Below are 11397 nucleotides of genomic sequence, written 5' to 3' on the forward strand. Positions count from 1 at the left end.
GGCCCACGGAGTGGGAGGCGATCCAAACAGTACGAGAGAATGGGCAGAAGACAGGAGAGGCACGGCAGCCCTGACAGTCGGAGAGGGTGACTGGGGTGTGAGCGTTGCTCAGCCTCATGGGTCCCCAGGGAAATGCAAATTAAGCCCGCTACAGACCCCCCCCCACCCCCCACCCCGAGAGACCAAACCAACGCTACCTAGTTGGCCAGGGGAGGAGCGTCTGCCAATGGGAAGCTGCTGGGTGGATTCTACAGAGCTCGGCCGCCCAGCAGGTGTCCTGCACCCGCCCCCGCGGGTCCCACACGGGGAGGAGCTGCAGCGGTCCAGCAGCACTTTGGTTGTCACCCCAAGCTGGAAACAGCCCAGATTGCCATCAACAGTAAAATGGGTAAATACACGGCAGTCTGTTCACACAATGGCATTAAATGGGTGTGTTGGGTTTGAGAGAATGTGTTGATGCGTGTAGTTTTTTTGTAAATGTCACACTTGAGTGAAAGTCAATGAGGGAATGTGTCAGACTCATCGGTGCGTGCTCAGCTCTCTGGGCTGGAAGGCCGGAAACAAACCCCTCGGCCCGAAAGAGGACGTCGGAGCTCAGAGACGGCAAGTGACTTGGGTAAGGCCACCAGGAAACGGGAGAACATGGACCAAAACCCAAGGGTCGTGAGTTCCCAGCCAGGGCTCTCCCCCACGACAGCAGTCTGCTGCCCCTCAAGATTCCTTTTTCCCTCCCCTCTGCTTGCGGCTCAACGACAATAACCACAACATCATAAAACTTGCCACCTTCACTGTTTCTAACTGTAGGTTCAGCGGATCTCCAGAACTTCTTCATCTTTTCAAACTGAAACTCTACGCCCATTGAACAGCTCCCCGCTCCCCCTCCCCCCGGCCCCCGGTAACCCACTCTGCTCTCTGTCTTCATGAACTTGACCCCTCTGCGTCGCTCATGTAAGTAGAGTCATACAGGATCTGTCCTCTTCCCGACGGGCTTACTGCACTGAGCACAATGGATGTCCTTCCCTGTCCAGGCGGAATGCTATGCCGGCGTCCGGACGGACCGCACTCCATCCACGCGTCTGGCAGCGGGTGCCCAGGCCGCCTGCACCTCTCGGCTGCCGTGAACGTGGGTGCAGAGAGGTCTCTTTGAGACTCCACTCTCCATTCTTCAGGGGACACACCCAGAGGTGGTCTTGTCATCATTCTTAAGTTATCTCGTGCTTGTAGGTTTACCACTGAACCGTGAGGTCCTAGAGCCAGGGTGAACTACCCACTTAGGTGGTGGCGAATGTTTGATGACCGTCTTCCTAAGTGGGCGGGGGAGCCTTGATTTCTAACGTTTGCCAGTTCCCTTGGTGTTCAGACCAAGACGACCCTGGCCCCTGCGTGGAAGTCCCCAGGGCAGCCGGACCCTGTGCTGCCACCGAGCCCTGTCCACACAGCCAGGCAGCACTACCCCCACCCTTGGGGAGTGTCAGCCAAAGACAGCTAGACTCAGCGGCAGGAGCCAAGCCAGGTGGGGGTGGGAGCGGACTGAGCAAGGGTCTCTCCATGGAAGGACACTGTTAAGGAAGGTTCCTGGGTCTTGGAGGAGCTGGTCAAGCTCCACCTCTCGGGCCGGATGGTGGGCCCGAGGGCACTGGCCTCCGCAGTACCAAAGCGGACAATGGTGTGTTCACTCCTGCACATGCAGGAGACATTTAGCACCTGAGAAGCGAAATAAAAGTACACGTCGTGTCCAGGGTTGTGTATACCTGCGCAGCCATGCACGCAGGCGCACCGGCCTCTGTCAGAGGGCTGTCCACGGGTCTCAGAGGGACCCAGGCGCCTGCATTCTGAGCAGCTCATTCGGAGGATTCTCCCATCCCCGGAGGGGAAGACTCGCTGCTCTAACACAAAAGATGCCCACGATCCCAGTCTTTCCCGTCAGGAGTCCTGACCCGGGGGAAATGGATGGACCAAGTCATTTGCTCTTCTCTTGGGAAGCCCAAGGGAGCGGCGTGTGTCCCAGGCGCGAGGTGGACGCCGTGGACAAGCCAGCGGCTCTTTCCTTAGGGGAGAGAGGCCTGGCTTCTCACGCATGAAAGCCTTCCGCAGCGGTCATGCTCATAGGCGTCCGGATATTCCCAGCACAGCTGGGGAACAGTTTGCAAAATGAAGGTCCTGCCCTAAGGCCCCACATGCCGTTTCCAGGGCTCACACAGAGACTCATGTCCCTGGGGCCGTGCGGAGTTCGCTCTCTCTCATTCCCAGTGTTTTGTTTTTGTGAGCGGTTGATTTTGTGTTGTGACTCAATGCACACAACATAAACCCACCGCCATAACCGCCTCAAAGTGTACACCTTACTGGCATTGGGTACATTTGCACTGCTGTGCAGCTGGCTCTATCTCATTCCAGAACATTCTGTCATCCCAAAGGACACTTGGAAACAGTCCTTACCCTCTGTCTCCCCAGTCTCTGGCAATCATGAGGCCACTTCCTGTCCCTGTGGATTTTCCTGCAAATGGGATCATGCGACGTGTGTCCTCCTGGGTCTGGCCTCTCTCGCTCTGCGTCGGGTTTCCAAGGCTCATCCACCAGGCAGCGTCCTGCTTCGCTCCCTGCTGAGACGGGGCGAGGCTCTGCCGGGTCGGGGGTGAGATGGGCCGCGTTGTCGGGCCTGTCGGGTGGGTGGCAGACGTTGGGTTGTTCCATCTCAGAACAGTGCTTCTGTGCACACTCGTGTGTGGACACAGTTGTCCCGTCTTGGGCACCCCCCTCGGAGAGGAGCGTCAAGGTGGGAGGGTGACACTAGGTCTGGCTCACAGAGCCCCAGACTTCTCTTTGGCGTTGGAACCCTTCCCCCGCAGGAGGTGAGCGCCCAGATGGTTCTCCGCGGGCCGGATGCCCCCAGTCAGGTGGCCGGGCTGCTGGTCAGAAAGCTGCTGCGAACATTCCCGCTCAACAGGGGGACAGAGTCATACGTTCCCCGGATGGTGCTGGCGTGGTCGCACCCCTGCCCTGGCTCGCCCTCTCCGGTGCCCAGCCGGCGTCCTCCGCTCCCCCCAGCCTCCCCGCGGCTCCCGGCCGCGCCCGGGGGTCTGCACAGGGACCTGTCTTCCCTGGCAGACGGGGTGGGGGAGGGACTGGGTCAGCGGCAGGGACTCCGCACGCAGGCGCCTCCTTCCGCAATGGGGGGGGGGGGCGTGTTCCTTGATGCCTTGGCCAATGCCTGTCGGACACCACCGTGGGCCAGGCCTGTGCTGGCAGGGGAAGGTGGCAGGAAATCAGAAAGGCCACGAGTCAGGGGGCCGGAGACAGAGTGGCACAAGGACAGTCGGCAGGGTGACGCAGAAGTACCCCTTTGGAAGGGGAGTCAGGAGGGCTTCTGGGAGGCAGTGCCATGGGAGCAGGCCGAGTCAGGCACGGTGAGGGGAGCGCTCAGCAGGGGGCTCTTCTGCAAAGGCTGCGGGGGTGGGGGGTGCTGGGCTGGTCTCCACAAGGTCCCGCTGGCTAGTGGTGTGGGCACAGGGCCAGGCAGGTAATGGTCATCCAGAATGGCTTTGGTCCCCCTCTGTCCCCTCTTGCTACAGGACCTCGGGCCAGCCTTGGGGTTCAAGTTTGTCACGTCTGTGCCCTTCACACCGTGTGCAAGGACAGAGCGGGAGGGACACATGACAAGAGTGGAAGTGCCTTCAAGGGACAGCTGTGCAAAATGTCCTCAGCGGCACAGCCAGGGACGAGGTGCCTCAGGGCACACGATCCCGGGACTGTGGAGAGGGGACCCCCAGGCCGACTGGCAGACCAGTGGGGTCCTTAGTCCGCCCTCCTGCCAGGAGGGTCAGCAACCAGGACACTGAAGGCCCAGGCAGGCCTGCAGCGGGGGCGTGGCACGTGTTCTCGCCCGTGCCATCCGGGGGCTCAGCCCGTGAGTCACCCCCGGGAGGTGAAGCGGTGGGCAATTCAGAGACTGAGCAAAGCACGGTCACTGCAAGGCTTCTCTGGACTCCCTCACCGCCCAACACCCTGTTGGGGACACTGGCCTGCTTCCCAGCTTCCCCCTCCCCCCCCAGGCCACCTTCCCGCCAGCCTGTGGCAGTCGGCTGTCGATCCTGGGTCCATCCCGTGTCCCAGCAAGACACCCAGGGGATGTCTGTCGCATAAATGCACCAGTGACCAGGGGATTAATCGATCAAGCCGTTAATGAAAGAACTGATGACTCGGTGATCTGAGGGTCCAGGGCCCTTGGCCGTGACTGCCTCCCGAGGGCCCATCCTCACCGCCTGGTCATGTCTGGACAGCGCAGCCCACCCGCCCCTGAATGCCCCATCAGCCCGCCTTCCCTCAGACGCATGGATTGCTCTCCTGGATGGGGGCAGGGTGTGGGCAGAAGGCCATCTTCCCAATTCTTTTAGAACGAACTTGGCATTGAAGGAAAGTGGGTCTTAAGGAAAGCATAGTCGACTCCCCGTCCTTCCCACCCTGGCAAGACCCCCATTTTCGGCCTGCCTGTGGCAATCTCCTAATGTTTACTTATTGAGCAGACACACGAGTGTGTGTGGGGGGGTGTCTGCCCCTTTCCAGCACCCTCCACTCCCCATCTCCTCCATTGGCCACCGGGGTGGGGGGCAAGTCCCTGTTCTCGAAGAGGGGCCCACGCCCCAGCTCTCCTGGCTTCCGTGCACCCCTCCACGGGCCCCCTGCCCACTTTTTGTGCATCTGCCAGAGGCTTCCTGAGACAGGTGCGTGGGGCCCCTTGTCACCTGCAGGTGGCTTTATGCACTCCTGGAGCAAGGTCATGCTGCTGTTGCCTGCGTCCGTGTGTGATGGCCACCAGACCCGGTGCCAGTCAGACCCCGGGCTCTTCCCAGGGGACCCGGGCCGCCCTCTGGAAGCTTTAAGAGCCAGCTTAGTATCCCCTGGTCTGGAAAGGTCACGACACCCTGCCTGGGGTGGGTTTCCAGTCCTTCGGAAACGTCCTCCCGTTTTAGGGCATTTTCCGGCGGATGATGGGCTTGCTGATGCTCTCACTCTGGGTTCTCCTAGCTCACTCTCGGACGTTAGACGGTGCCTAACCCGTGGTCTGGCTTCATATTTTCTCTTGTAGTTTTCATTTTGCTTTTTATAATTTATGGGAAATTTCTATTCGACTAAATTTTCACTTTTGCTGTTTATACTTTAATAAAAAAGGAGCTCTTTCTTTTTAAAGTTTATTTATGTTGAGAGGGAGAGAGTGTGCAAGCAGGGAGGGGGCAGAGAGGGAGATAGAATCCCAAGCAGGCTCCGTGCTGTCGCACAGAGACCGGTTCAGGGCTCGATCCCATGAACCGTGAGGTGACGGCCTGAGCTGAAATCCAGAGCTGGACACTTAGCCACCTGAGCCACCCAGGTGCCTCCAAAACGAGCTCTTTCTTATTCTCCGACTGTTCCTTTTTTATAGCATCTCGTTCTCGTCATGGTTGTGGTATTTTATCAGAGATTTTTTTTTCCTCTTTTATATGATCTTTTTTTTTTCCTCTTGTTTCTGTTTCCTTAGGGCTCCTTTATTTTGGCAGATACAGAATCTATCTTTCGTGTTAGATGCTCTTCCCTTGAGGGGCTGGTGATCCAGGCAGTCTGCTGGTCTTTATAGAGGCATGAAGGGCTATTATGGGCAGTGTGGACAGGGGGAGGGTAGACCACTAAGCTTAAGCAAAAGGGTCCAGACACTCGGCCAGAGGTCGCGGGAGTCCGGCCGACTCTGCAGACCCCCACCCCCATCCCCATCTCCTGCACAGGCGGCAAGGGAACTCTGGGAATTAGCAGAGTGATGGCTACGGTGGCCTCTCAAGATCTGCCGGCCCCTCCCTGGCTGATGTGCGCGGCTGTGGCTGGGTGCCCCCCACCAGCCCAGGGCCTCCTGGCCTTGACCCCCAAGAGTGAGTCTGGGGCTCCAGGCTTCTGCCCACCTGGAGCTGGGGTCTAAGTGCTCCTTGAAGACTCGTAACTGCTCTTGCTTGTCCTCAGCACCCCCCGCACCCCATCCGCACAGCCCCCAGCACCCTGGATGTTAGAGCCGCTGTGGCTTGCCCTGGTCCCACCGCCAGGGCCTTTGCAGCGCCTGTCTTCCAGCTGAGGGAGACAAGATGCCATGGCGTCCTCCGGTGGTCCCCGCTGGGTCCTGGGAGGGGAGGGGTGCGCGTGCTCACGAAGCTAGGTTGACCCGGAAGTCACCGCTTACATTGTCTGGGAGGAGCTCTCACCGTGGCTGTCCCTCATCTCCTGCTACCACCATCCGTGCCTCTAAGCACCCAGCAGAAGCACTGGCCCGAGGGGGGAAGTGTTCTGCAAACATCAAGAAATGTCACCCTTATGCCTGCCCAAAGAGAAAGGAGAAGCCGTGAGTGTCTGACCCAAAAGCCGAAAGGGGGGGGGGTCGGGGAATCAAGAGCACCTGCCAGCCCCTCCCACTTCAGGAAGAATCCGGGCACAGTGTCATAGATGAGTTGCTGACAAATAAAATCAGGTTTCTCATGAAATCCAGATTTCTAAGGGCGCCTGGGTGGCTCAGTCGATTAAGCGTCTGATTCTTGATCCCAGCTCAGGTTTGTGAGTTCTAGCCCTGCATCAGGCTCTGAGCTAATAGCACAGAGCCAACTTGGGATTCTCTCTCTCCCCTCTCTGACCCCCTTCCCACTCACTGGTGCTCTCTCTCTCGCTCTAAAAAATAAATAAACGTGTTGAAACACCCAGATCTCTAACTCCCCGTGACACCCAGCAGGCCTGTCAGCTCTGCAGCTGAGGCAGCCCTCAGGCATTTAAAGCCAAGCGTGCTTGATAAGGCGCTTAATTTTTCTGAGTTTCTATTTATCTGTAAAATAAAATTTTACTGTAAATTTTTCAAAAATAGTTTGGGGCAACGGCTGTCCCCCCACCCGAGAAACACGCTATGCCAGCCCTGCCCCCACGACACGGGTCCCCCCCACCGGCGAGCGCGGGAGCCCGGGGCCGGCAGAGCCCGGGCAGCGGTGGGCAGGACCAGGCCCCTGCCCATCTCCTCCCCCCGCCTGGCAGCAGTCTGCCCGCACATCTGGACGAGGTGCTCACACCCGCTGTAGGCGCTGGAGCCCAAGGCTGCCGTCACAGGGCTGGCATCCTGGCATCCTAGGGGGAGAGCCAAGGGCACCTGTGGGGAAAGAATGTGGGGGGTGAAGTAGGGAGGGACGCAGGGGTGCGGGGGGCTGCTTTCCATTCTCACAGGGTGGCTGGTGGCTGCAGATGGGCTGTGTGATTGGGTGACATCAAAAAGAAGAAGGGAGGGCTGGGCCGTAAGCAGCCCAGAGGAAGGGCACCCAGGAAGTGGAAACCGCAAGTGAAAGGCCCCCCTGGCATTTCAGCCCCTCGGGCCCAGACAGGAGGAACAGTCAGGGCTCTGTCAGCGGGAGGGGGTGGGGACACGTGTGGAGTGCCCGCCCTCCTGGCCCCGTGGGGCCCCCAGTGTGACTCTCATGTGCGTGGACGGCGCGGCCATCCCAGCCTGAGAAGGCACGGCAACCAGGGGCTCAGATCCTCAGGACTGAGGATGTGGGTCACACCCCCAGGTGGGCCCCCAAGACCCGCAGAGGTGACAGCAGAGGTGGGGTGAGGCTGGCCGGGTAGGCTGGACAGCGGAGGAGGGAGGGGGTGCGCACCGGCTGAGCCCCGAGACCGGCTGCAATGACGGGGCTGGTTTGCCTACCCCGCTCTAGGAGCTCTCCCTCTGGGAAGAGAGACCAGGGCAGTTTTGGGGGGACCCGTGCAGGGGACAGTACCTGTGGGCACAAGGAGGGAACTGCAGCCACACAGATCTCCTTTCCTAAAGGGATTTGCAGCCCAACTGTGAGAGGCTGAGCTGAGCACCAGTGGCCTGAGGCTCTGACTCAGGCTTTGGGAGACCAGCTGAGACAGTGGGAGGCAGCAGGGCCAGGCCACATGTGCCCAGTGTGGGGCCCCCCCCCCACACTCCCTCCGGGCAGCAGCTCCCGCTGGGTGGGCGGAGACTTGGCCAGGTCTGCATGGCGGCTGACAGCTCCCGGCCCAGCCTGACTTCCCGACCTCCCCCGACGCTTGCTGGAGAAACCAGCCTGGGCCCCACCTGCTTGGACTTTGTGCGATGACAGGCAGGGCGGCCAGGAAAGCTCATCTACTCACTCGGCAAACACGCGGGGGGGGGGGGGCGTGTAACAGCACCCCGCAGACACTGGGGGCGTTCCCAGCCTGGGTGCGCACGTGGGCTCTGCTCGGACGTGGGCATGCTCCTCAACTGCCCGTCCTCAGCCTCGTGTCTGTAAAACCACGCGGGAATGTCGCTGCGCCTGTCAGGCTGCTCAGCACGATGCCCAGCACACACTCAACAATTACGAATCTCAACGCTAGGGCTTCTCCTTCCAGCGCTCGCGGCAAGGTACTTGCTGTGTGGGCCTTATTTTTCTACTGAGAAATGAGAATGTGTGGTCTACACACATCAGGACGGGGTGGTAACCACAGGCTGGAAGACTTGGAGCTGGAGATCGGGGTCTCTGGGCTGCAGACCTGTGCTGCGTGACTGGCCAGGAAAAGAGGCTTCTCCCAGGAAGGGGTTGCCCGCCCTCTGCCAGTGCCTAGCTCTGAAGAAATGTCTGTCTGCTCTGCTCAAGACACAAGCCTGCCCCTCGGCAGTGGACGCCCGGTGCCGGGCCCTCGCCTGAGCAGGGAAGCGACTCCCATTCCCGATGGAGGGGCAGCGCCGCCGAGACCCGCACACCCTGTCCCTAGACAACATCAAGCCGGGCCCGGCTCACCTCACACACTGCTGTGGGAGTATAAAGTGGCACAGCCACTCTGGAAAAGTCTGGCGCTTCTCACAATGTTAAATATAGAATCACCATATGACCAAGCAACTCTACTCCTAGGTATATACCCGGGAGAAATAAAAACAGAAGCCCACACGAAAGCGTGTACACAAATGTTCACAGCTGCATTATTAGCAGTAGCTGAAAGGTAGAAACGACCCGAATGTCCATCGCCTGAGAAAACACAAGCAGCTGTGTACAGCGGAATGTTACTCAGCCATGGCCAGGAAGCACCCATAAACACGGCAATGTGGATAAGCCTTGAGAACATCTATCAAGGAAGCCAGGTCAAAGAAGCCGTCACCTAAGACCATGTAGGGTAAGGGGCACCTGGTTGGCTGGGTGGGTTGAGAGTCCAGCTCCTGATCTGGCTCAGGTCACGATCGATCCTGGGCTTGTGGGATCGAGCCCCGTGTCGGGCTCCGTACTGAGCATGGAGCCGGCTTGATTGTCTCTCTCTCCCTCTCCCCCTACTCGTGCTCTAAAATAAAAAGCAAAAACAATAATTAAGAAAAGACCACACAGTATAGAATTCCACAGCAGTGAAATTTCTAGAACAGCCAAACCCACAGTAGTTGCCTAGGTCTCAGGGGAGAGGGGAGTGTGGAGTGACTACTAGTGGGTAGAGGTTTTGGATGAAATGATCCAGGATTATACTGAAGACAGCTTCACAGCTCTGGTGCTCTGCTAGACCCCAGTAAACTGTACACGTTACAGTTTTTTAATATTTATTTTTGAGAGAGACAGAGCATCACTGGGGGAGGAGAGAGGGAGACACAGAATCTGAAGTAGCTCCAAGCTCTGGGCTGTCAGCATAGAGCCTGACATAGGGCTCGAACCTACAGACCCGAGCTGAAGTTGGATGCTTAACCAACCGAGCCACCCAGGTGCCACTAAAGTCTATGCTTTAAAAAGGTGAATGTTATGGTGTGTAATATCTCAATAAATTTTTTATTTATTTCTATTTATTTTTAGGGCGTTTTTGGGAGCGTGTGCTTGAGCACACACGTGCAAGCAGGGGAGGGCCGAGGATCCCCAGCAGGCTCTGCGCTGACAGCAGCAAGCCCAATGTGGGGCTTGAATTCATGAACCAGTGGACACACAGCCACTGAGCTACCCAGACGCCCCTCAGTAAAACTTGTAAACAGATAAGGAAATGAATATAGCATAAATTCCAGTCCAGCCCATTGGGGAGACATCAGACCCTGGAGCGCCCACCCTGAGGTTCAGCAGTGTGGGCTGAATGCTGTTTGCAGAAACACTCTGTGCCCAAATCCCACAGGAGTCCCAAGGCAAAGGTGGCTCTCCTGGTCCAGAACCTGGAAAGACGTGTCCACGCAGGTCTGCGAGGGCCTGTAGGAACAGGATGCACCATGGGCTATGGCTTCAGGCACCATCCCCCGTCCGGCCGCTGTTACCTGCTGGAAAGACTGGATGTGGCCCCGCACCGAGGAGCCTCTTCCTGGGGTGCAGACGCCGTCCCAGCCCGGCCCACGTGCTGCCCCGCGTGCACCTGGGCACCTACAGCCAGCCTCCTGGTGTGCGTGATTTCTTGCCAGCCAGGGCATGGATCCAGCCTTTGCACCCAGGGTGTTTAAGGCAGCAGCAGAAGGGAAGGTCTATTGGGCTAACACCCCAGACCTGAACACAAGAGAAAATGCCCACGTGCCTGGCAGAATCGTTTCACCCACATGCTCCAGCCTTTTACTGGGCTGGGATGTCTCAGTAAGTGTACAAGGGGCGCTCAGGTTGGCTTACGGAGCACTGTCAGCAGAGTCCAGGCTTTGGGAGGCCGGGTGCTCTCCCCCAGCCTCTGCCACCCCTTCTTTACTTACACGACTTCATTCTTGGGGCTGTGGTTCTGCCCCACCAGCACAGAGCGCCCAGCCATGGAGTGGACTTGGAGCATGCCTCCGAGGACGCTCCGGGTAAGCCTGTGGGTTACCATGGCAACTCCTGAAGATGTGCCGTGCAGCCTTTGCGAGGGGTCAAGAGAGGACACAGCCTTGAAGCAGCAGCTACTCCCCCAGATGCCCAGGGCACCCCCATCCAGGCACCTGTGAAGGGTGAGCCCCTGGACCACAAAAACCACTTCTGGTCCCCATCCCCCAGGGCTGAGTGCCTTGGGGTGCGGTGTGCTGGGCAGGAGCCTGACGCTCTGGTGGGAATCCCGGCCCTGCTACTCGCTGGCTGTGTGGCCTTGGCCGAGCACCTCTCCCTGGCCGGCTGCCTCGCCTCCAAAGCGGCATTATCACACCTCCAAGGCCCGGGGCCAGGGGCAGGGGAGGAGAATGCATGGCCGGGCGGGCACCGGCACTGGCACAGGGCGGCTCGGTAAACACTGGCTTCTCGGGGCACTTAGTAAAAGCGTGGTGGATGGCCCCGAACAAGGCTCTGTTCACTTTCTCCCTGAGCGTAACCGACACAGGGGCACGGCACAGCAGGGCTCAGGTCACCGGGGTGCAGCTCCACGGCTGGCCGCAAATGTAACACACCTGTGTAACCAGCACCCATGTGTAGCTGGCTCCCAAAAGCCACGGAGGCTCTTTCCAGCCATTAGGCCCCTGGGGAC

General features: G+C 58.9%; 1 long non-coding RNA gene across 2 annotated transcripts in view; it reads right to left on the minus strand.

The window, feature by feature from the left end:
- Window positions 1-9279: 9279 nt before the first annotated feature.
- The window catches only part of LOC115275033, a 4708-nt gene continuing 2590 nt past the window's right edge, over window positions 9280-11397 (minus strand). The window contains exons 2-3 of one of the 2 annotated variants that reach the window (XR_003901377.1): window positions 10044-10801; window positions 9280-9306 (exon numbers count right to left, since the gene is read on the minus strand). This is a non-coding gene — a long non-coding RNA (uncharacterized LOC115275033). Of the gene's footprint in view, window positions 9307-9908; window positions 10802-11397 lie in introns of those variants that run through there. The other variant, XR_003901378.1, reaches the window with a different exon arrangement.

The sequence above is a fragment of the Suricata suricatta genome, chromosome 12 (assembly GCF_006229205.1).
Source record: "Suricata suricatta isolate VVHF042 chromosome 12, meerkat_22Aug2017_6uvM2_HiC, whole genome shotgun sequence".
Lineage (NCBI taxonomy): Eukaryota > Metazoa > Chordata > Mammalia > Carnivora > Herpestidae > Suricata > Suricata suricatta.